General features: G+C 43.0%; 1 protein-coding gene and 2 long non-coding RNA genes across 5 annotated transcripts in view; 2 read left to right on the top strand and 1 right to left on the bottom strand.

The window, feature by feature from the left end:
• Positions 1–11427, bottom strand: part of TRAF3IP2 (TRAF3 interacting protein 2) — a 69053-nt gene extending 57626 nt beyond the window's left edge. Inside the window, exon 1 of the mRNA XM_060190604.1 lies at positions 11233–11427. The gene's annotated coding sequence lies outside the window, so the exon portion shown is untranslated. The remainder of the gene's footprint in view (positions 1–11232) is intronic.
• LOC132538161 (uncharacterized) lies at positions 7949–10898 on the top strand. 2 transcript variants are annotated; one of them, XR_009549618.1, is made up of 2 exons: positions 7949–8208; positions 10724–10898. It is a non-coding gene; the product is annotated as an uncharacterized LOC132538161 (long non-coding RNA). The 2 variants fall into 2 exon arrangements; XR_009549617.1 differs by lacking the exon at positions 7949–8208 and adding an exon at positions 8629–10161.
• The window catches only part of LOC132538162 (uncharacterized), a 46720-nt gene continuing 35873 nt past the window's right edge, over positions 11235–22081 (top strand). Inside the window, exons 1-2 of one of the 2 annotated variants that reach the window (XR_009549619.1) lie at positions 11235–11351; positions 12019–15188. This is a non-coding gene — a long non-coding RNA (uncharacterized LOC132538162). Of the gene's footprint in view, positions 11352–12018; positions 15189–22081 lie in introns of those variants that run through there. The other variant, XR_009549620.1, reaches the window with a different exon arrangement.

Genomic DNA, 22081 nt, shown 5'->3' with positions numbered 1-22081 from the left:
TGAGGGAACTCAGGAGCATTTCTGACTCAGAAGTCCTATTTGTGGCTTGCAATGCAGATGGCCAGGTCTCACAGCTACAAATTAGATTCTGAAGTCAGGCCAAGGCCACCTGTAGATGTTTGCTGTCATAGCCGACGTTTCCCAGCTTTGGTCTAGTTTTTCCAGACAGGGAGAGACAAAGAGAGGGGAAGATACTCAGCACCGTAGCTGCGGCCAGTGTGGTGTGGATTGGGCTGGAAGCAGGGTCATGAGTACGATAAAGCATGCACACTTCTTCTTATTTTATTTATTTTTTCTGTCCTCACCAGGGTTTCATAGCTCTAGGATGACTCACCCCCCCCTTTATTTAATTAATTTACTTTTTCAGATGTGGATGAAGAAAGTCAAAGAGACCAAAGGACTGAAACTTCCTCTAATGTGGCAGAGGCAAGGACTCAAACCCGGATCTAGCACACACAGCAAAGCAAAGCAAGTCACAGGGGCAGGCAGTGGCACACTGTTCATCGCACAGATCACCTTGCTCAAGGATCTGAGTTCAAGCCCCGGCTCCCCACCTGCAGGGGGAACGCCCCAGGAGTGGTGAAACAGGTCTATAGAAATCTATCTTTCTCTCTCCCTCTGTATTTCCCCTTCTCATTCAATTTCTCTCTGTCCTGTCATGCAAAAATAGAAAGAAACAAAGAAAGAAAAGAAAAGGGGGGGAGGGTTGCTACTGGGAACACTGGATTAGTGATAACACCAAGCCCCAGTGACAACCCTGGTGGCAAAAACAAACAAAAAACCAAACAAACAAAAGCAGCTTACTAAAAAAGTGAACTATTTTTGCCAGCCCTGACCCTGTTTTTTGTTTGTTTAAATCTCACATGTTCTTTCCTCTACTTTGCCAAAGGGAGTAGAGCTTGTACCATTTAGCAGTTCAATCAGAATATTAAAACCAGATGCCCTTTGACCCAGTCATTTCACTTCTAAGAATTTTCTCTACAGAGGGATGGACATATTATGGAGAGAAAAGAGGCTGTGATGACAGGCACCACAGCTATGCTTACAAGGACAATTTCAATTTCTAGCAATTGCCCATCTGGACATACAAAGACTTTGATGTTTTAAAACTGTGGTCCAGCTATACAATGAGTATTCTGCTTTTTCTTTCTTTCTTTTTAAAAGATTTTATTTATTTATTCATGAGAAATGATAGGAGAGAGAGAAAGGACCAGACTTCATTTTGGTACATGTGCTGCCAGGGATTGAACTCAGGACCTCATGCTTGAGAGTCCAATGCCTTATCCAGTGTGCCACCCCCCGGACCACTATTTTTTTTTTTAGACTAAGGAAGCACTGTATGAACTGATATGGAACTATCTCTAAGATAGACAGTCAAGTTAAAAAAGAAAAAAAACAGCAGTGCAGCTGAGTGTGCGCCACTTTACACAATCTGAGATTATCTGTGCATTCTCTGTCTTGAAGAAATTAGGAAAAGCCGCTAGTAAGGGCACTGTTGGAGAGTGAACAGGGGCAGGAGGGACATTTGCTTTCCAGAGCAGTTTATACCCTTTACATTTTGTGCCTACACATCTCCTTCAAAGGACGAAAAGAGAAAAGTTCCACTAATATGATTCTGATGTCCACAAAGATTAAAAACCAACACTGAGAAGGATGTCCTGAAACTACTCAGGTGACAGAGAACATTTCTGTTAAAACACAGAAAAAACAAAACAAGGCGCTCGCGTACACACACGTACACACACATACACAAACACACACACACACCTGTGGGTGAGACCACTTGATTGAGAGCGGACATGGATGCGGTCTACATGAGCTAACAACAGGCACTAGTCCCTGGTACAAATAACTAAGCTGAACCATATGTGCCTGGTCTGGTTCTGACTCACTCAGACATGACTCAAGTGACCATAGTTTTCCTTCTCTGCAGTCTCATTCCCCGTTGGACTGAGAACTGTAGTTCCAGTACTTGGATTCTGACTAGGACCTTTCTTCAAGTTTTTTTTTTTTTTTTTAAACCAGCTTTTCTCTCTCTCCACCCATGTCTCATTCTTTGATTTCCTTTTTCTTTTTTGTATTTATTTATTTATTTTCCCTTTTGTTGCCCTTGTTTTTTTATTGTTGTTGTAGTTATTATTGTTGTTGTTATTGATGTCGTCGTTGTTGGATAGGACAGAGAGAAATGGAGAGAAGAGGGGAAGACTGAGAGGGGGAGAGAAAGATAGACACCTGCAGACCTGCTTCACTGCCTGTGAAGCAACGCCCCTGCAGGTGGGGAGCCGGTTGCTGGAACCAGGATCCTTAGGCGATTCGCACCACCTGCGCTTAACCTGCTGCGCTACCACCTGACTCCTGATTTCCTTTTTCTTTGTCTTCTCTTTTTTATCATTTTACCGAGGGGGGGGGGAGTTTAATGGTTTATAGTATAGTTGTTGGTACCTGGGTTATTTATTACTTATGAAAGAGAGTTTCACATTAGATAGAGAGAAGGAGAGAGGGAGATGGGGGGAGAGAGGCAGAGGGGGCTGGAGAGGGAAAAGGAGAGAGAAGCCAGAAAAGATAAGACAAGACACTTTGGTCCATGTGGTGCTGGAATGATGGGAATTAAACAGTGAACCTCAGGCGGGAAAGTCTGACGCTGTACTACTTGGGCTACTTCCCAAGTCACACTCTCTGGCTTCCTTTCTGCCTCCTTAGACCTTTCTCTAAGCCCCTGTTCTTTGCTCTGGTTGTGCAGGTTAAGTTCTTATCCAGACAGCAGCAGTTCTGACAACTGTGCTATTTTCCCCCTGGTGTTCCATTCAAAGAATTCCCCATGTTCCTCTTTCCCCTGGTGTTCCATTCAAAGAATTCCCCATGTTCCTCCCCTCCCCTTCTCCTGCACACACCTCTCAGCCTCTGCTCCCACCAGGTGCTTCTAGGTCCTTGTTCTTGTCTGTTGCTAGAAACCTTTTTCTCCTGTAGCATGTGCCAGTCTTAAATTTCTGAAGAAACAGAGCCTTTTAGTCTTCACAGCATCACTTTTCTGATCTCTAGTTCACCTGAAAGCTTCTTGTCATTTCCTTTTTTTTTTTCTTCCCTCTGCAGCTCCATTAGCCCTCACCCTGGCCTGTGTGGTAAACATGTCTCTCCCAGAGCACATATTAGATCTGATGCCCACATTCACAGTTGACTGTGCCTTCTGCCTTCCAGATGGGCTTACACTGAATCAACCCATATTTCTATGGTGCCGGGAAATATGCAGTAATTAAATGCAGAGTCTAGATTCAAACACCCTAAGGTTTCATTTCTTTCGCTGCCAGCTGCATGATGAGATAAATGTGTGACCTAGACAGAAATCACTTCATTTCTCTAGGCCTTGATCTTATTTTCTGAAAAATGGGTTAAATGACACTTGTACAATCAGGATATTTAAGGATAAAAGAAGATGTAAAAAGGTAACTTACAGGACCTGACCACCAATACCATACCAAGTTCTCAAAAAACAAAGGCTATTTTGTTGTTATTTTTATAACAACTCTTCTTCTAAACTATATATATATATATATATATAGTTTAGAAGTTATATATATAACTTATATAGTTATATATATATATAAACTATAGTTATATAAATATTTAGTGCTCCCGCCCCGCCGACCCCGCACACACTAGAGGAGGCAGTGTGGGGGATTCAATCCACAACCTCATGCACAAGAAATACGTGTTCTGAGCACCATCAGAAGTCATAGCTTAGGAGGGCCGGACGGTGGCGCACTTGGTTGAGCGCACATGTTAACAGTGTTCAAGCACCTGGGTTCAAGCCCTCAGTCCCCACCTGCAGGGGGAAAGCTTCACAAATGGTGAAGCAGGGCTGCAGGTGTCTCTCTGTCTCTCTCCTTGTCTATCTCCCCTTTCCTCTCAATTTCTGACTGTCTCTATCCGATAAAGTAACATCTAAAAAAATGTGGCATATTGAACCAAAGCAAAGGACTTACGGGAGGAGTTGGGGGTGTGTGTGAAGAGAACCTTGGGGTGCTGTTACACGACGATGTGAAAGGACCTAAGTTTTGGGTGAGAATGTTCTGTTCCACAAAGAGCTTTCATGGGAAGATGAGAAACTGTCCGTGTTTCAACATCAGCACTGCAAAATATTAACACTCCCCCCACCTCAATAAAAATGATAAAAAGAAAGAAAAAGAAGCTGTGTCAAGGGGCCTGGGGAGACAGCATAGTGGTTCTACAAAAGACTTTTATGCTGAAGGTCTAAGGTCCCCGGTTCAATTCCCAGCACCATCAGAAGCCAGAGCTGAGCAGGACCCTACTGTCCCTCCACCTCATTAAAATGAAATAAAAATATTTTTAAAAAACCAAAAGGAAATAAATAAATACATGTTCTAGCACTGAGTCACAGTTCTGGCAACTAAACAGTACTGATTTTTTTTTGGCCTCCAGGGTTATTGCTGGGGCTCGATGCCTGTACCACAAATTCACTGCTCCTGGAGGCTATTTTTTTTGCCTTTTTGTTGCCCTTGTTTTATTTGTTGTGGCTATTATTATTGTTATTGATGTCATTGTTGTTGGATAGAACAGAGAGAAATGGAGAGAGGAGGGGAAGACAGAGAGGGGAGAGAAAGATAGACACCTGAAGACCTGCTTTACCGCCTGTGAAGCGACTCCCCTGCAGGTGGGGAGCCGGGGGCTGGAACCTGGATCCTTACTCTGGTCCTTGTGCTTTGCGCCACGTGCGCTTAACCCGCTGTGCTACTGCCCAACCCCCAACAGTACCGATTTTTATACATAGATGCTAACACCACCATATAAGCTAAATGTACAGAGATCATATCTTTTTAACCAATATGTGCAATATGTGTATTTCTGGCACATTTAATACATATCACTTCATTCTGTCTTTAAAATTAGCTAGACCGTGGGTGAGGTATGAGGTATCACTTTACTATTTCTTTCCTATCCTTGCAACTTTTTATTTTTTTATTATTTTTATGGTGGTGTGGGGGATTGAACCTGGGACTTTGGAGCCTCAGGCATGAGTTTCTTTGTATACCATTATGCTATGTACTCCTGCTCCACTTTACTATTTCTATTTTCACAGAGTAAAAATACACAGAAGTATTTTCCCAAAAGTCACAACCAAGTCTATTCTATCGATCCTTAACTCTTTTCTTTAAACCACATAGACCCAGTACTTGATGAGTAAGTTCTGTAAAGCAGCAAAAAATAGTTTGTGCTTCACAGATCATATCTGCTGAATGTTCTGGTCTTGGTTTGTTTATTTCTGAACAACCCTTTATAGATAGAAAAGCCATCGTCAACAAGCTGGTGTAAAAAAAGTGGATTATGGACCATCTTTGGCCTGAAAATTGTACTTTACCAACTTCTGATATAGATTTTGCTGCTAAATCAAAATAGATATAAGGAAGTAGATATAATTAAGAAATCCTACCCTTTTGAGGACAGGCTGTGGCACACCTGGTTGAGCACACATGTCACCATGCTCAGGTAACTCCAGCTCAAGCGCCCCTCCCCAACTGGCCCCACTTGGGGTAGGAGGGGGTCTTCACAAACCATGTAGCAGTGCTGTAGGTGCCTCTCTTTTTCCCTCTATGCCCACCTTCTCTGTTTATTTTTTAGTTTCCGTCAAAGGAAAGGAAGGATGGGAAGAAGGAAGGAAGGAAGGGGGAAAGGTGGCCACCAGGAGCACTGAATTTTTTGTATCCCAGAAATAACCTGGATGACAATTAAAAAAACAAACAAAAAAAGAATAAAAAGATGTACCCTCTAGTGGTAATAATTATTAAGTTATTGAATATTTACTATGTGTCAAGTATTACTTTTGGTTTTTTTTAATGTTTTAGCTTATTTTATTTTTACAGATATATTCGACCATTGGTTCCCATTTTATATGTGAGGAGACTACGGCACGAGGCAGGGAATTTACTTTCTTGGGAATGGTCATGAGTCGTATGTGGTACAGCTGGGATTCAAGTTCAAACATGTTAACATCCAAACTTGTGGGGGAGTCGGGCTGTAGTGCAAGCGGGTTAAGTGCAGGTGGCGCAAAGCACAAGGATAAGCACAAGGATCAGCATAAGGATCCCGGTTCGAACCCCGGCTCCCCACCTGCAGGGGAGTCCCTTCACAGGCGGTGAAGCAGGTTTGCAGGTGTCTATCTTTCTCTCCTCCTCTCTGTCTTCCCCTCCTCTCTCCATTTCTCTCTGTCCTATCCAACAACGACAACAACAATAATAACTACAACAATAAAACAACAAGGGCAACAAAAGGGAATAAATAAATAAAATAAATATTAAAAAAAAAACATCCAAACTTGTACAGTTTAATTAACCCTTTGCATCTCAGCTGGGAGGAATGACTTATAGAGCTAATTGGAGAAAGGATGGAAGACAGGATGGGAATAAAGGGAGTAGCCCCTAGAAGCTTCTGGAATACCTCTCTCAGAGTCATTCACCTTGAAGCCATGGAAGCATGGATGTAGGCCATCTGTGCTTTGTAAAGCCCTGTTAGCCTGTTAGCCTAGATGCCTTCCCTTCAAGCCTGCCCAATGGAGGACATGCACAAGACTGCAGAGGCATCTTGATTTGAGAAAAAGCACTTGATTGGATCTCATTAAATTTTAATCACACGCTGAATTCAAAATAAATTGAAAACTGCTTGACAGAGCACAAAGGGTGATGATAAATGGGAGATGCCTCTAGTGAGGGGATATCTTCCAGGGGATGCCTCCCAGGCAAGGAAGGATGGGATTTAATGAAGGTGTTATGTCCCTGATGGAAGACAAATAGCACAGCCAGAAACAGAGAAAGGGCAGGAGTGAACAGCCTGAGTAATTAACAAGCTACCTTACCAGCTCTGGAGTAATCACGCTTTGTTGTTCACTAACTACCTGGATTTTTCACAATGCATTCTTTGAATCAACAATAGGAATGAGGAGCCCAAGAGACACACAGCATGAATATTTCAGATGGACATAATACATAGATGTATAAATCTAGGAAGATGCTTAGGTCTAGTTTGAATCAGATCCTGTTGATTATTGGTTCTCAAGAACTTACTTCCTCAGGAGGTGTTTTTTTTTTTTCCTTTTTTCAAATAAGTGTCTAAATGTCGCACATTTAAAGAAAAATATTTTTTTAATTATCTTTATTTATTCCTTGGCTACAGACAGCCAGAAATTGAGAGGAAAGGGGTAGGTAGAAAGGGCAAGAAACAGAGAGACACCTGCAGCACTGCTTCACCACTCGCAAAGCTTTTCCGCTGCAGGTGGAGAGCAGGGCCTCAAACCTGCGTCCTTGCACATTGTAACATGTGCACTCAAACAGGTGTGCCATCACCCAGCCCCTTAAAGGAAAATCTTTACGCTCATTAGTATTTTTCTTTTAATTTGCTGTCCAAATGTAATCAAAGTCTCACACATTGCTTTGGCTCACGGAAAGCTGGATTTGACTAGACTTCTTGGCTCAGGTTTGAATTCCTGTGAATAAAGACTTCCAAGTTGCAGAATTTCTCAGGTCAAGAACTTCCATTTCATTTGCCAGCATGAAGTAGTGGCAAGTGCTGAAGTCAAGAGACCATTTCCTGGCCCCTGTTTACACCCTCCCTGGTAAGGCTCGCCTCAGGCCAAAGGCAGGGAAGCGGACCTGACCTGCTTGAAGAAATTCACTCTGGAACTCTTCTGAGCTACCACACAAGGAGCTTAATAGACTATGGGGAGGACACAGACTACACCCTATTGGAAGTTGATAATAAACATTTAGAGAACAACCTCAGACCAGTCCATGGGGTGTTTGTTTGTTGTTTCAGATAAGGTTTTTCTAAGTACATATCTGTGATTCTGAATTGAAGCCAGCCTCCTGAATGGAAAAGAGGGAGGAACGGAAGGGAGGAAGAAAGGAAGGAAGGAGGGAAGGAAGGAAGGAAGGAAGAAAGGAAGAAAGAAAGAAAGAAAGTCAGGAGAGGAAGAATGACTTGAAAGGAAATAAAAGAGGGACAGGGACATGAGAGAAGCTCTGAAGGAAAACATTTTAAATGTGTTTTAAGTTGGTGCAAGAAAAGACTTCTTTCAATTGTTGTTGTTATGTGTCCTGGGATCTGAGAAACGGTCAGTTAGCAGGAAAAGAAGGAATACAAGCCAGAAGGAAGAGTGTTACGAAATGCACCAGGAAGAGTCTGGGAAGCTGCGACAGACAGGTAGGAGGGAGAACTGCTGAATATGGAAGACAAAAAGCCACTGGGACCCTGAGTGGGGGGTACAACGTGGCAGCAAAGAGGCAGATTTCTCTCATCTCTGAGGGGGCTTTCAGGACCCCAACCGGCCTAGGTCTGCTTGTTGGAAGGAAGGGAAACATGTAGGCTGGGGCTTCTGGCTGGATCTATTACTCCCATATAGCTTGATTTCACATGCCTTACCAGGGCATCAAGCCAGACTGACTTAAGCTTTGAAGATCATTCACTGTTTGCAAGCCCATGCTGTTCCCTCAGTCAGCTTCCATTCCTGGCCTTTAGGAAGGGCTGTATACACACAGACACACACACACCCTTGAATAATTAGACATTGGAGCACATGTAGGCTAGTAAGAAACCTATGGAAACAAGATGCAAAAAAGAAAGAAAGAGAGAGAACAGCCTAGGTTTCATGAACTAAAAATATCTTGGTGACAAGGCATTGGAAAAAACAAGAGAAGCCCAGGGGAGAGTGCCTTGATTCCAATCCTCACAGGCTTTCTCATGGAAGGGCCACAGGATTGTCTTGATAAGGGATGTGATCAAATACCAGGGGTCATTTCCTTGGAACTATAAGGAATTTTAAAGTTTAATGTGGTTCCTCTGTGCTTCTCCCTAACACCCCCCTTTTTTTCCCTTTCCCAGCAGCAATTCATACATATTTTGAAAGTCTGACCTAAAATTTCATGAATTAAATTATTTGAATTCAGGATACTTCTGCGATTTAGCATCTGTGATGCATAAGACATGAATTTAATTTAGACCAACTATGCATATAATCTGCAGTTCCAAGCACCTGCAGATATGACTGCCTTCTCTACTAATTGCCAGAGTGTTTGGAAGTCACGACCTCTTTAATCCTGAGAGCAACAAGCTCTAAGGCCCTGCCTTTGCACTCTTCAAAGCCTTGGGCTTAAGCCTTTTCTCCTGACATGCTCCCTGCTCAGACTTCACTCCTAGTTGTCTTCTGATTACTCATGTCACTGCATGAAGGAATGATTTGGAACTATTACAGCAGATTATGTGTGGCCATGGGTGGTCTTTCTGGATCTAAACTGACCTGCCGGTCCCACAGCAGTAAATCTTAGTAAATGTTAGGTGGCAATATGTTCTAAGCAGCCATAACAATCACAGGTGAAATATCTTGAAGTTCCCACTATCTCATCCCAGGAAGACAGATATTTAAAACAGTGACCAGAACTACTCTATGACCTTGCTATCTCACAGACACAAGTTAGCAGCTCCTAAAAAAATTAAATTAAATTTAAAAAACCCTTCCCACCAATGCCTGTTTGCATTGTATTTGATAGAAACAATGACAGTATAAGAACAAAACTAGGAAGCAGTGGTTAGGAAAAGGTTAAGGACTCTGTCTGCAGGCTAACACTGTCCAATCACAGGCATCGTCCTTACATGGTGATCAGCATGTGCTGCTCGGCTCCCATTAAAGGTCCTCCCATTAAAGGTCCCCACGCAGTGATTGGTCTAGTTTCCAGCTCCAGCAAACTCAGGAGCTACCGAAACCTTCTGGAGTCAGCCTTCTCTGTCCGTTCTCTGGCCTCCTTTCACTCTTGGCTTGGGGCCCAGGGTAGTCATTCCTGGGTAGCCTAAATAACACATGAACTAACTCATGAATTCTCTTTATGTTCTCCTAATCAGCTAGAAGTAGTAACACCCAAATTCCAGACAGTACTCTGACAGAACCACGCGGCTGCCAGGTTTCCCAGCTGCACTTAGTCTTGTACCCTGGACCCTGCTTTACCTCCCCCCCCCTCCCCCCGCCTCTCCCCAGAGCAAACAAGTGAAACAAATCAGAGTTGCTTATGTGGAAGGATCCCCAAGCACCTGTGATGTGTCCCATAGTACACTGGGTGCTGGGGAATAGAAACACTGGAGGGATTAACTAGCTGCTGGCAGGAGGTAAGATTAATTGATTTGAATAATAAGTAAGCCAAACAAACCCACCAAGACCACCCGTTAGATCTACCCCTCTGGGACTCCTATTACCTGAGCTTTATTTGTTGGAAGGGAATTTAGATAAGACCCCACCCCAACCCTCCCTCCCATACATATTTTACTGATGAAATCCAGGCTCAGGGAGGGCAACATGCCTTAGTCACAGAGTCTAAAAAAGAGTGAAGTGAGAACATGACACCAAGTTTCTTGTCCTCTTTCTCTTTTTTTTTTATTGCCTTGCTTTCTTGCCTAGCCCCTCACCCCCAATTCATTTAAGAACACGCCCCCCCCCCATTATAAAAGACCATTTTCAACTTCAAAGTCACAGGAAATTTGATTCGCTTCTACAATCAAGTAGCAACATTTTCTCTCCCAGTTTCCCCTGAAGGTTCTGTTTAGGGTCAACAAACAGTCTCTGTGGGAGAGAAAGGGACTGAGCAAACAGCCTACAGCCAGCACAGAGCTCAGCCCAACTTCCAGGCCCAAGAATGTGTTGTTGACATATATTTTTTTCTTTTTCCTGCAGGAAACAGGGATCAAGAAAACTTGGGAGTTCTCCTTCCATCTCTGGCCACTGACGTGTCCTGGGGCTGAAAGCCAATAGTTAATCTTTGCCATCCCTGGCTCTCTCCTCAGAAAAGTGGGACTTGGTACTTTCTCCTTGAAATTTGTGGGAACACTAAAAACTTAAGACAAATGGTTCTCAGACAGTTCTGAAGTGTGTGTGTGTGTGTGTGTGTGTCTCCACTCCTGAAAGAGTTAATCTGGCTCGCACTGTTCTGAAATACTAAACCAACAACACCGCCGCCCCCCCCCACCCCGAAGAAAATTAACTTTTTCTTAGCCCAAGCTGGTCTCCACAGGAACAAGTCAAAAGAACAAGAAACAAATCAAAAGAACAGGGGACAAGTCTGAGAGGAAGGTGGAGGGAAGTAAGGCAGATTATTTCAGTAAAGAAGAAACCAATGTCTTTGGAAAAATAGGTCAGTGATTCAAAAGGAAGGCAGAGCAGGCGACAAATCTGAAAGAACTTACCTCAGAACTTCCACAGACAGACAGACAGACAGACCCAGTCCACAGGGTGGTCGTGTTCTCTTCTCTCCTCCCTCCACCTAGGTGAGCTCCAGGCCTCCCTCTACCCTCTCCAGGCCCAGGTAAGCAGTCAAACAGGCTCCGAAGCAGGAAGTGGAAGCTGTATGCAAATTGCTACAGAGGCTAGGAAGCTTCGGCTCAAACATTCTCCCTGTGGGGAGTGAATCAACAGCTGAGAGGTCACTTTATTTCTTAAAACAGAAACCTCCTTCATTCACTAGAAACCAGCTACTGACCAATTAGATTGCATTCTTGGACTGCATTCTTGGTTTCAATACCCAGCTCAGTTACTGCCCAGGACCGCCTTGGGCCTTCAGAAGCCTGGTACCCAGGGGAGGTGTCTGGTAATGGGGATTGACTTTGAGTGTTAAAATGAAGAGGTGGGGACCACTTGGAGAAGAGTGAAGCAAAAGCTCGTCAGCATCTCTAACTGCTCAAAACATCTGCATTTGCTGTCCTTAGCTGTGGAAAGATGGAAGAATTTTTTCCCCGTCTGCTAGGCCTGTTCCTCTCTCTCTCTCTCTCCCTCTCTCTCTCTCTCTCTCTCTCTCTCTCTCTCTCTCTCACACACACACACACACACACACATACACACACACACACACACACACACTACTGTGTCAAAAGTTATGGAGAGGTGACTAAGAAAACATACACACACTGAGTCCTCGGCCTGAATTTTTCAGGACCTCAAGTTTAATTCCTCCCCTTCCTTTGTTTAATCCTCAGCCCACACAGTTTATTGCATGAAGGAGCTGTTGAGAACAGGATGAGTGGAACAACAGAGCATGATGGGAGCTGTGGACTGAGAACAGTCTAGGTGCTAACTGAGCTGTTACTGGCACACCCATGATGAGCTGGGTGCTTCTGGTGCTGCCCGTGCCCCGTGTTCAGTTCCCTCAGCTGGCCATCTCTCCCAGCCACCCTGCCAGGTCCTGCTCAAGTAGGATGTGTGACTGGTTTGCTCTACATTCTACACACAGAATGGAGCTTAAAGAGCAAACCAGCAAACAACGGCCTATATAATGGGCCGGCCAGCTAGCTCCCCTGGATAGTGTGTGCCTACTTTGGCATGTGCAGAAGCCAGTCTGAGCCCAACTTCGGCCTCAGTGGAGGAGACTTCAATGCTGTGCTATCTCTCCCGCTGTCTGTTTCTCTATATGAGAAAGTGGTGCCGACATAGTGGCAACAAAAACAAGTAAATAAGTGAATAAATAAGGACAGTGGCAAATACAGTTGGTAAATCTGATCACTCCTTGCAGTGGAATACGATGCAGCTGCTAGAAATCAGTGTTGGGCTGGGGAGATAGCGTAATGATATACTTAATGACTTTAAAAAAATATTAGTGGTTTAATAATGATTGACAAGGCTATGGTACAAGAAGGGTACAATTCCACACAATTCCCGCCACCAGAGTTTCATATCCCCTCCCCCGCCACTGGAAGTGTTTCCTTATTCTTTATCCCGCTGGGAGTATGGACCAAAGATCTTTATGGGAAGCAGAAGGTGGAAGGACTGGCTTCTGTAATTGCTTCTCCACTGGATATGGGTGTTGACAAGTCAATCCATACCCTCAGCCTGTTTCTATTTTTCCCTAGTGGGGAAGGGATCTGGGGAGGTGGGGTTCTAGGACTTATTGATGAGGTCGTCTGCCCAGGGAGGTCAGGTTGACTTCATGGTAGCACCTGCAAGTTGGTGGCTGAAAAGCATTAAGATATAAAGCAGAACAATTTGTTTAATAATCAGGAACACAAATGTAAAAGTGGAGCAGATGAAATTTGGGGTCTTCATGTTGGAAGGAGCTAGGAAGCCTATTTTAGGTCTATTCGAAGGGGCCCATGACTTTGCTAATTTTTAAAAAATATTTATTTATTTTCCCTTTTGTTGCCCTTGTTTTTTTTTTATTGTTGTAGTTATTATTGTTGTTGTTATTGATGTCGTTGTCGTTGTTGGATGGGACAGAGAGAAATGGAGAGAGGAGGGGAAGACAGAGAGGGGGAGAGAAAGATAGACACCTGAAGACCTGCTTCACTGCCTGTGAAGAGACTTCCCTGAAGATGGGGAGCCGGGGGCTGGAACCTGGATCCTTACGCCAGTCCTTGCACTTTGCGCCACGTACACTTAACCCGCTGCGCTACCGCTCAACTCGTGGACCTTACTAATTTTTGATTGAGTCCAACAGCTAACATGCAGGTGGGCTAGGAGTATTGTCTGGGAAGCTGTTGTCAAGAGTTGATGATAGGACCAGAAATCCGAATAAGGGCAGAGAGAAGCTTCCAAATATGGGAAAAATACATAAATACTATTAACTGTAAGCCCCTTTGATCTGACCTAGGGCCCATATCTATTTATATTTAGCACAGGAGCCTGTGTAAACTCTACATCCCTATTGGTCTGAGCTCACATTCCGTGGTAACTGCTAGGAACATTCTAGGCTGCACTCATTTCAGGACCCGTCTTCCTCAAGTGGCAGAATATGTTGACTCAACCTCCCTTTTGAGAGTGGGGCAGTTTCTACCACTGTTGTTCTTCACTGAGGACAAGGTCCTGTAGAGGCCCACAAGAGGGTTTATGAGGTTCCTGACGGAGATGACCAGTGATGGTGGAGGGAGGGATCTGTTAGAGGTCTAGGCCCATCATATCTATGTGGGAATCCCAGGATTCCTTGACTAGAGCCCTGGATGATGTAGTGACCTGGTAGTGACCAAAAGTGCCATCATTAGAGTGTGCTGGTCTCTTGCCCTTATCCAGCTTTTGTAGTCCTTACTTTATTTGACATGTTTGAACTAAGAGTGATTGAGGGAAGTGAAACAGGGAGTAGGTGAGTAGGGTAACTAAGTAGAAAATATTTGATTAAGTACCTTATGGTGTCTCTTTTTTATTTAATTTGTTATTTATAAAAAAGGAAACATTGACTACACCATAGGATAAGAGAGGTACAACTCCACACAATTCCTACCACCAGAACTCTGTATCCCATCCCATCCCCTGATAGCTTTCCTATTTTTTATCCCTCTGGGAGTATGGACCCACGGTCATTGTGGGATGCAGAAGGCTGAAAGTCTTCTGTAATTGCTTCCTCACTTTACATGGGTGTTGACTGGTCCCAGCCTACCTCTCTCTTTCCCTAGTGGGGCAGGGCTCTGGGGAAGTGGAGCTCCAGGACACATTGGTGGGGTTGTCTGTCCAGGGAAATCTGGTTGCATCCTGCTAGCATCTGGAACCTGGTAGTTGAAAAGAGAGTTCACATACAAAGCCAAACAAATTGTTGACCAATCATGGACCTAAAGGCTGGAATAGTGCAGATGAAAAGTTGGGGGGGTCCTCCATTTTGTAGATAGCTAGTAGGCATATTTTAGTTATATTCCAAAGGGCCTGTAGCTATACTAGTGCTTTTTTTTTTTCTTTTGCCTGAGTTTGAAATCTAATATGCAGGTGGATCCTAATTATTGTCTGGGGAGGTGGTGTCATGGCTGGCAGGAGGACTAGAAAGCTGGATCAGGGAAAAGAATAGCTCCCAAATATGGGAAAAGTATATAGATATTGCTGACTGTAATGTTGTCTCTTTTTATGTCTTTCTACTTGCTTGTTGCATTTATTGAGTCACTGTAGAGCATTGTGTATTGTAGAGTATTGTAGAGTAATGACTTTCATGCCTGAGTCTCCAGTATACCAGGTTCAATACCCATAAGCCAGGCCTGAGCAGTGTTCTGGTGAGACGAAGGAGGAGGAGAAGGAGAAGGAGAAGGAGGAGGAGGAGGAGGAGGAGGAGGAGGAGGAGGAGGAGGAGGAGGAGGAGGAGAAGAAGAAGAAGAAGAAGAAGAAGAAGAAGAAGAAACAATGTTTTGTGTTTGTTCATTTCTATATATAAACATGAAAATAAATCTCTTGAGCATTTTGTTTTGTTTTGAGAAACAATCTTATTTTTCCAATTATGTGTGTAACACACACACACACACACACACCCCCACACACACACACTTTGTTCATTACTCTCAGTCCCTGCCTAGCATACTACCCAGAACATAGTAGATAACCACTGTCTATCTTTCGAACGACTAAAATGCAGGGCAAACATTTACGTGGTGGGACCTCTAGGGAGTAGAGTTGAGGGGACTAAGTGAGAAGGGAGCGATTTTATTTATTTATGTTTCTCCTTTAATATTAGTGATTCAACACAATGTTACAACATTATAGATTTCAGATTTGGCTGCCAAAATAGCCGATTCAGACAGTGTGCTGCTTTGTCATGCGTGAGGGTCAGCTTTAAGTTCAGCCCACACAGCACTGAAGGAAGCGTTGATGTTATGGTCTCCTTCATGTTCTCTCTCTCTCTCTCTCTCTTTCTCCTCTCTATTTTTCCTCCAGGGTTATCACTGGGGCTTGGTGTGGACACTATGAATCCACTGCTCCTGGCGGCCATTTTTCTATTTTATTGGATAAGATGGAGAGAAACTGAGAGAGGAGGGGGAGATAGAATAGAGAGGGAGAGAGAAAGATAGACACCTACAGCTCTGTGTCCCTCCTGCAGAAGGGTATCTAGGGACTTGAACCCTGATCCTTGCTTGGGTCCTTGCGCTTAGTACTATGTGCACTTAACCACACACACCACTGTCTGGTCTTCACTTTTTTGTCTTTATTCTATCTGAAAAAGTGACCTTTGAGGAGTAAAGTGCCAGTGATAATCAAAGAAACACACAGATACAGAGACATACACACACACACACAGAGAGAGAGAGAGAGAGAGAGATTCAATTTAACATCTTTTCCTACAACAAGCTTGCAATACTATACTCATGAAAAAGAACAAAGACTTAAAAAATTATAATAGCAATCACTGTGGCCCGGAAGGTGGTGCAGTGGATAAAGTATTGGACTCTTAAGCATGAAGTTCTGGGCTCCATCCTGAACAAGGCATGTGCTAGAGTGATGCTCCCATTCTCTCTCTTACTCCCTCTCTCATTAAGTAGATATTTCTTAAAATAGCAATTATTATTTTAGTCTTGAACCTTCTGTCTTAAAAATTATTATTGTAATAACCTTTTTTTTTAAGGCACAGCGAAATAACATTCTCTGTGAAACTGTTGGTACCAGACTACTGTGCAAAACCTATTAGTGCTGGGATCAAAGAACGGAAAAGAATGGCGAGCAAAGCAAGGAAAAGGGAGAGGTGAAAATGTCTTTATTTTTCTTAGATACCCCCCATAGATTGGGGAGCACCTGGAAGATGCTTCTGTCAGGTATCTAAGTGTGGAACATAGCCCACCAGGGGCGAGTGAGTGGAATCCCTTGCTATTTTCCCACCGACTGTTTCTGCCAGATGTGAGACCTAACGGTCCCATGGGAAGAACACTGAGTGCTGAGGTGTGGTCCTTTACTGTGGGCCACTGAACTTCCCCAGTCTCTATTTACCCTGAGCAGAAAGGCTAGCACTTGGGGGAGGGGGCAAGTTAATGGTTCCTATGTAGGAATCTATGCTGGGAGTCTAGCTGCAAAGCCAGCAGAAGCTGAAAACTGTCTTCAATGGGAGAAACTTCTGTCTGAACATGCCTGAGGCAGTTAAAGTGAAATATAAGATTGTAGTGGGGAAAGAAAAAAAAGATCAGGGAATCCCAGAAGTAAACACCTGCAGGCTGAGGAAACCCCACTTGTGTTTTCACAGTAGAACACACACTCCTTCAGCTGCCATCACTGGAGAGGAATGCTTCACGAGGTCTTACCATCTGCTACCTGTTAGCACATCCAACCCTCCAAACAGCCCTGTGAGATGCCTTTGAGGAATCCTTGCCTTACACACATTGTGCAAGTTCTTCAAGGTCATAGAGCTGGTCTCTGCAGAGGGATTTCAGAGCTGTCACTTCCTAGGGGGTGTTGCTTCCTCTCCTTCCATTTGTCTGTTGTTGCCTGTCCTCCCCACATGCTTAGGAGGAACATAGGTAACTTGCTTCTTTTGTGCCACTCTGGAGATCACTCAAGAGAGGAAGAGAAGTGTAGGCAATAAAAGGGCCTCCTGAGACAATCCAGATACTCCAGTGTTGTGCTTATGTGGCATTGGCTGTTGAATAAATACTAAGTCCTCAAGACGTGGGTCAAACTTCTTTCTCCAGTTATAAATCTAGGGATGAGGCTTTGTGTTTCATGTATTCTAAAATTTGTTCCCTGTTCTTGCAAGAGTTCTAATTGAAAAGTATCGAGATAAAATTCAGCTCTCTTTCCACCTCTGTAAACAAAACCAATCCATTCTATGGCATCAATCTGTAAAAATAAAGGAAGGGAAAAAAATGGAAAAGATTCATTCCTTGGACAAGCCTTGATTTTCCCTTTTTTTCTTTTTTCCATTTTATGGGGAGGGGATTCATGATTTACAATACAGTTGCTGAAACTTCTCATCTCTCCATAATAGTTGTTTGCAAGACAGTCTCCCCCTCCAGTCTAGGTCCTTTTTCCAATACCGTACAGCAGGACCCCTGGGCCTTGAGTTTCATAGTGTCTGCACCAAGCCCTAGTGATAACCTTGGAGAAAAAAAAAAGGTTAAGTAAATCATTGGATAAACATGCAACAGAATATTATCCAATCTTGTAAAAGAAGGGAATGATTACACAAACCACAACAGAATGAACCTGGTGGACAATATGCTAAGAAAAATAATCCAGTTACCAAAAGATAAACACTGTAAGGTTCCACTGATAAGGTGGCTAGAGCAGTCAAGGTCAGGAGATTGCCAGGGGCTGGGAAGAGTGGGGAAGGGGGAGTTACTGTCTAATGGGTACAGAGTTTCAGTTTTACAAAAGGAAAAAAGCATTCTGGAGATGAATAGTGACTGTATAACACTGTGAAGGTACTTAAAGCCACTGAAGTGTACACTTAAAATAATGAAAATGGTACATTTTCTATTATGTGGATTTCTCAATTAAAAAATAAAAATTCTCCAAAGAGCCCTGCACGATAGGTTTTATTTCCTGAATTTTTCCAGGTAAGGAAATGAGAACTGAGATAGCTTATAAGAACTACACACTTGCAGTTTATGCCAGATCTGACTCTATAAGAAGGTCACGCCTTCCCTCCGCAGAGTAGGGGCTGGGAGGTTGGGGACGCCGGGAATGTAGTAAAGCTCGGCACATGCATCCCCTTTCTGTACCTTTTCCTCTCTGAACTACCCTTCCTCCAACACTGCTTTTTTCTAGTGTCCTTATTTTCTCCTCTGCCTTTCTTGCATCAAAAGGTACTCTCTCTCTCTCTCTCTCTCTGTGTGTGTGGGGGGGATCTGATCACTCATTTATTCCTAAGTTACATGGTGTGAATTTAAATCAACATGCTACCTCTCAGAGGGGTGTTTGCATTTTAAGCCTCATCACCTTCTAAGAAATGAAAGCCTTTGTTCCATATGAAAGGAATTTTAGGCATCAGAGAATAAGTAGGGAGGAATTTAAGGTCAGTGGTGGCGAGTAAGGCAACCATAACCCAAAGAAATGCATTAAATGGTAGGAAATAAGGCACAAAATTTAAAAGGGAGGCAGATTTTATGGACAGGTAGATTTTTTTTTTTCTTGAAGCTCCTCAGTTATGTGATTCTTAATCTGGCTAATGAGAATAATAAGGTACCAGCTTTCTGGGTGGTCAAGGTTTTAAGTGCTTCAGTCCCAACTTCTGCTATTGTGTGAAGAAGGCATCTATCCTTCAGGAGGGTGGAGATTCTCTTAGTGCAAAAGCTGGCAAGTGGGGACCAGGGTCATTTGAGCTCCACTTGGCTACTCAATCAGGTTCAAACTATATAACGAAATACAGTAGTCCTGAGACATTAAGAGTAGGTGTAATGAACTATATATTTAATACCTGGCATTGTGCTTAGTAAACACTAGCTACTATTATAATAAACATTAAATTGTAAATAAACACACACCTCAATTAGTATACTAAGAATCAGTTAATAATGGAAGGGCAAAAGCTTAACAAAATAGTAGGTAGTACTAAAATAATCACATATACAATAGCATTTCCTTTCTAAAAACTGTATTGTTTTGCTTATTTTATCTAATGTTATTATTTATTTATTTTTATTTATTTATTTTTTACCCGAGCACTACTCAGCTCTGGCTTATGATAGTACAGGGCATTGAACCTGGGACCTGGAAGCCTCAGGCATGAGAAGAGTCTGTTTGCATAATCATTATGCTATCTCACCCTGCCTCCCCATCATTTTTTTTTTTTTAACCAAACACTACTCAGCTCTGGCTTATAGTGGTGCTGGGGATTGAACCTGGGAACCCAGAGCCTCAGGCATGAAAGTCAGGTTGCATAACCATTAAGCTATTTCCTTATCCCAATAGCATATCTTTGTATAGTAATAACCGAATAAAGGCATCCCATATGTCAGAAGAGTACCATACACTGGAAGATCCAGCTACAGGCAAAAGGCCAGTTGAAAACAACAGGTCAGGCCACGGGCCTCCTGAGAGCTTTGTCTATCCTGTTTTATGCTCTCCCTGAAGACAGTCTGCTGGTGCCACCTCTCAGATTTCAGGAGGGTTCCCGTTCAGCAGAATTGGCTTTGCTCTCTGAGCTTGCTGCGAAGATATTCACATCTTCCTAGTAGGAAAAAAACATTGTGCTTTTTTTTTTTTTTTAAGATCTCTGCTATCAGCTTTGCCAGGTTGGCAGAATGCATACAGAAGCAAGAGTAAACAGGAATGACGATGCTATCTATAAGAAAGATGTTCCTGGATTAGCATCTTAAAAACAATAGGACTTGGAAATTTCACTGTGTCTGTGCATATAATAGAGAGAAAGAGAGAACTTGGCTGTTAGATTATGCCAAAGACAAAAAGAAAGCTCAGAACCTTTTTCTCTCTATCCTGTAACTGTTCTTCCTTTCCTTACGAGTTCCCTTTTCACGAAAGAATAGGGGAAAAGACCTTATCAAGCCAGTCAGAGCGAATTAGTCCTTTTTAGTTCAGCCTGTTTGCATTTATTTATTCCATCATTCTCTTGGTGTTGGTCCCCCTTTCATTTCAAGTTAGAGTCTAGGAGAGGAAAATTGGTGTATATGCATGTTAGTGAGTATGGGGCTTCACATTTATTTTTTATTTATTTATTTATCTCACATTTTATTTATTTATTTATTTATTTAGCCACAGGGTTATCACTGGGGCTAAGCTCCAGCACTACAAATCCACTGCTCTTAGTGGCCATTTTTTTTCATTCTTTGACAGAGAGAAATTGGGAGGGGAGGAGCTATAGATAGATAGATAGATAGATAGACAGACAGAGAGATAGACATCTGCAGACCTGCTTCACCACTCACGAGGCATTCTCCCTGCAGGTGGGGAGTGAGGGCTCAAACCCAGGTCCTTGCATGTGGTGATATGTGTACTTAACTAAGTGTACCACCACCTGACCCCTTTATCTGAGCTTTTCTGTTCTCTGTGGAAATAGTTTTTGTACCACTGGGCAGCTTGCTCTGATCTAAAGATGGTGACTAGGCAAGTTGAGCAAGCACTCTTTTACATGCTGACCTTGGTTCTCTTGAGATGGGTAAACTGACTTCCTTTTCCCAAGTAGATTCTCAAGTAACTAGACCCAGCTTGGTGCAACTCAACCCAGTGTGGGCTGCTGATATCTGTAGCAGTGGCTGAGCATGAACTCAACCTCCATTCTTTCCCTCAGTCATTGTAAATTAGAATCTCTAGTTGGGAGATGGGCTATCCAGGAGAAATTTTACATCACCCAGTCTTTCTGCAAGTTGGTGTAGCCATGGGGACTGAGCTCTGAAAAATGAAATATGAGAGCTGATGTATTTGACTTCTAGAACATGAGTTGGAGCAAAGGGGCATGCCTTTCTGTGTCCTTTCTCATTTATTTGACTAGACCAAGGACTCAGTGACCAGGGTGAGCTGTTGGGGATCATGTTGTTAATAGTAATACGGCCAAGGATTAAACAAGATGGAAAACAAGATGGAAGAAGTTGGGGTCCCTGGTAAAATCAGAACCTCAATTCTAGGGATATAATATTATATACGACTCTTTATTGACTTTGACTGGTTTTATTGGAATTTTCCCACTGAAATTATATTTCTATCACACCCTCCAAGAGCTTTAGGTAGAAAGTAGGTGTTATTTGAAGATTGTGGGCATTTCCGTCATAATAGTATTGAAAAAGACTCAACTATATAAAGACTTTGAGGACGAAGACAGAACTAGAATGGTAGACCAAGCTCTTCCTCTCTCAGGATCCCCTGGGTAGGATCAACATTCTCTATTTGGAGGTAAATTAGGATAGAGAGAATGTTACAGGCTGTTACTCCCTGAAGTTGGCTTACTTTTAAATTGGAAACAGATAAGCAAATAGGGAGCCTATTTCTGACATACAAGCCTGATAAGAAAACTAGAGCCAAGGAGACCCTACCAACCCATAAAACAGTACCCCTCTCTCTCTACACACACACACACACACACACACACACACACACACACACACACACACACACACACACACACACACGTAGCAATTCTGGGGAGTTCTCAGACCCTTTGAGAGGACTGAATTTCTGGCAGTTGTTGGTGGAGTTCAAGTTCTCACACTGACTATCTGAGAGAAAGTATTACTGGCGTTTGGGTGAGAGGTGGAAAATTAATGCTAACAGCACTGAATGGAAATGATGTTGATTTTGACTTCCTTTCTCTTTTTCTTTCTTCCTAATTTTTAAAGCTTTAATTTTTTAATTATCTTTATTCATTGGACAGAGATAGTCAGAAATCAAGAGGGTAGGGGGAGATAGAGAGGGAGAGAGGCA

This window comes from Erinaceus europaeus, chromosome 4 (assembly GCF_950295315.1).
Source record: "Erinaceus europaeus chromosome 4, mEriEur2.1, whole genome shotgun sequence".
NCBI classification, from domain to species: Eukaryota; Metazoa; Chordata; class Mammalia; order Eulipotyphla; family Erinaceidae; genus Erinaceus; species Erinaceus europaeus.
Note: the sequence above shows the minus strand (reverse complement) of the source record. Positions and strands in the feature narration are given on the sequence as shown.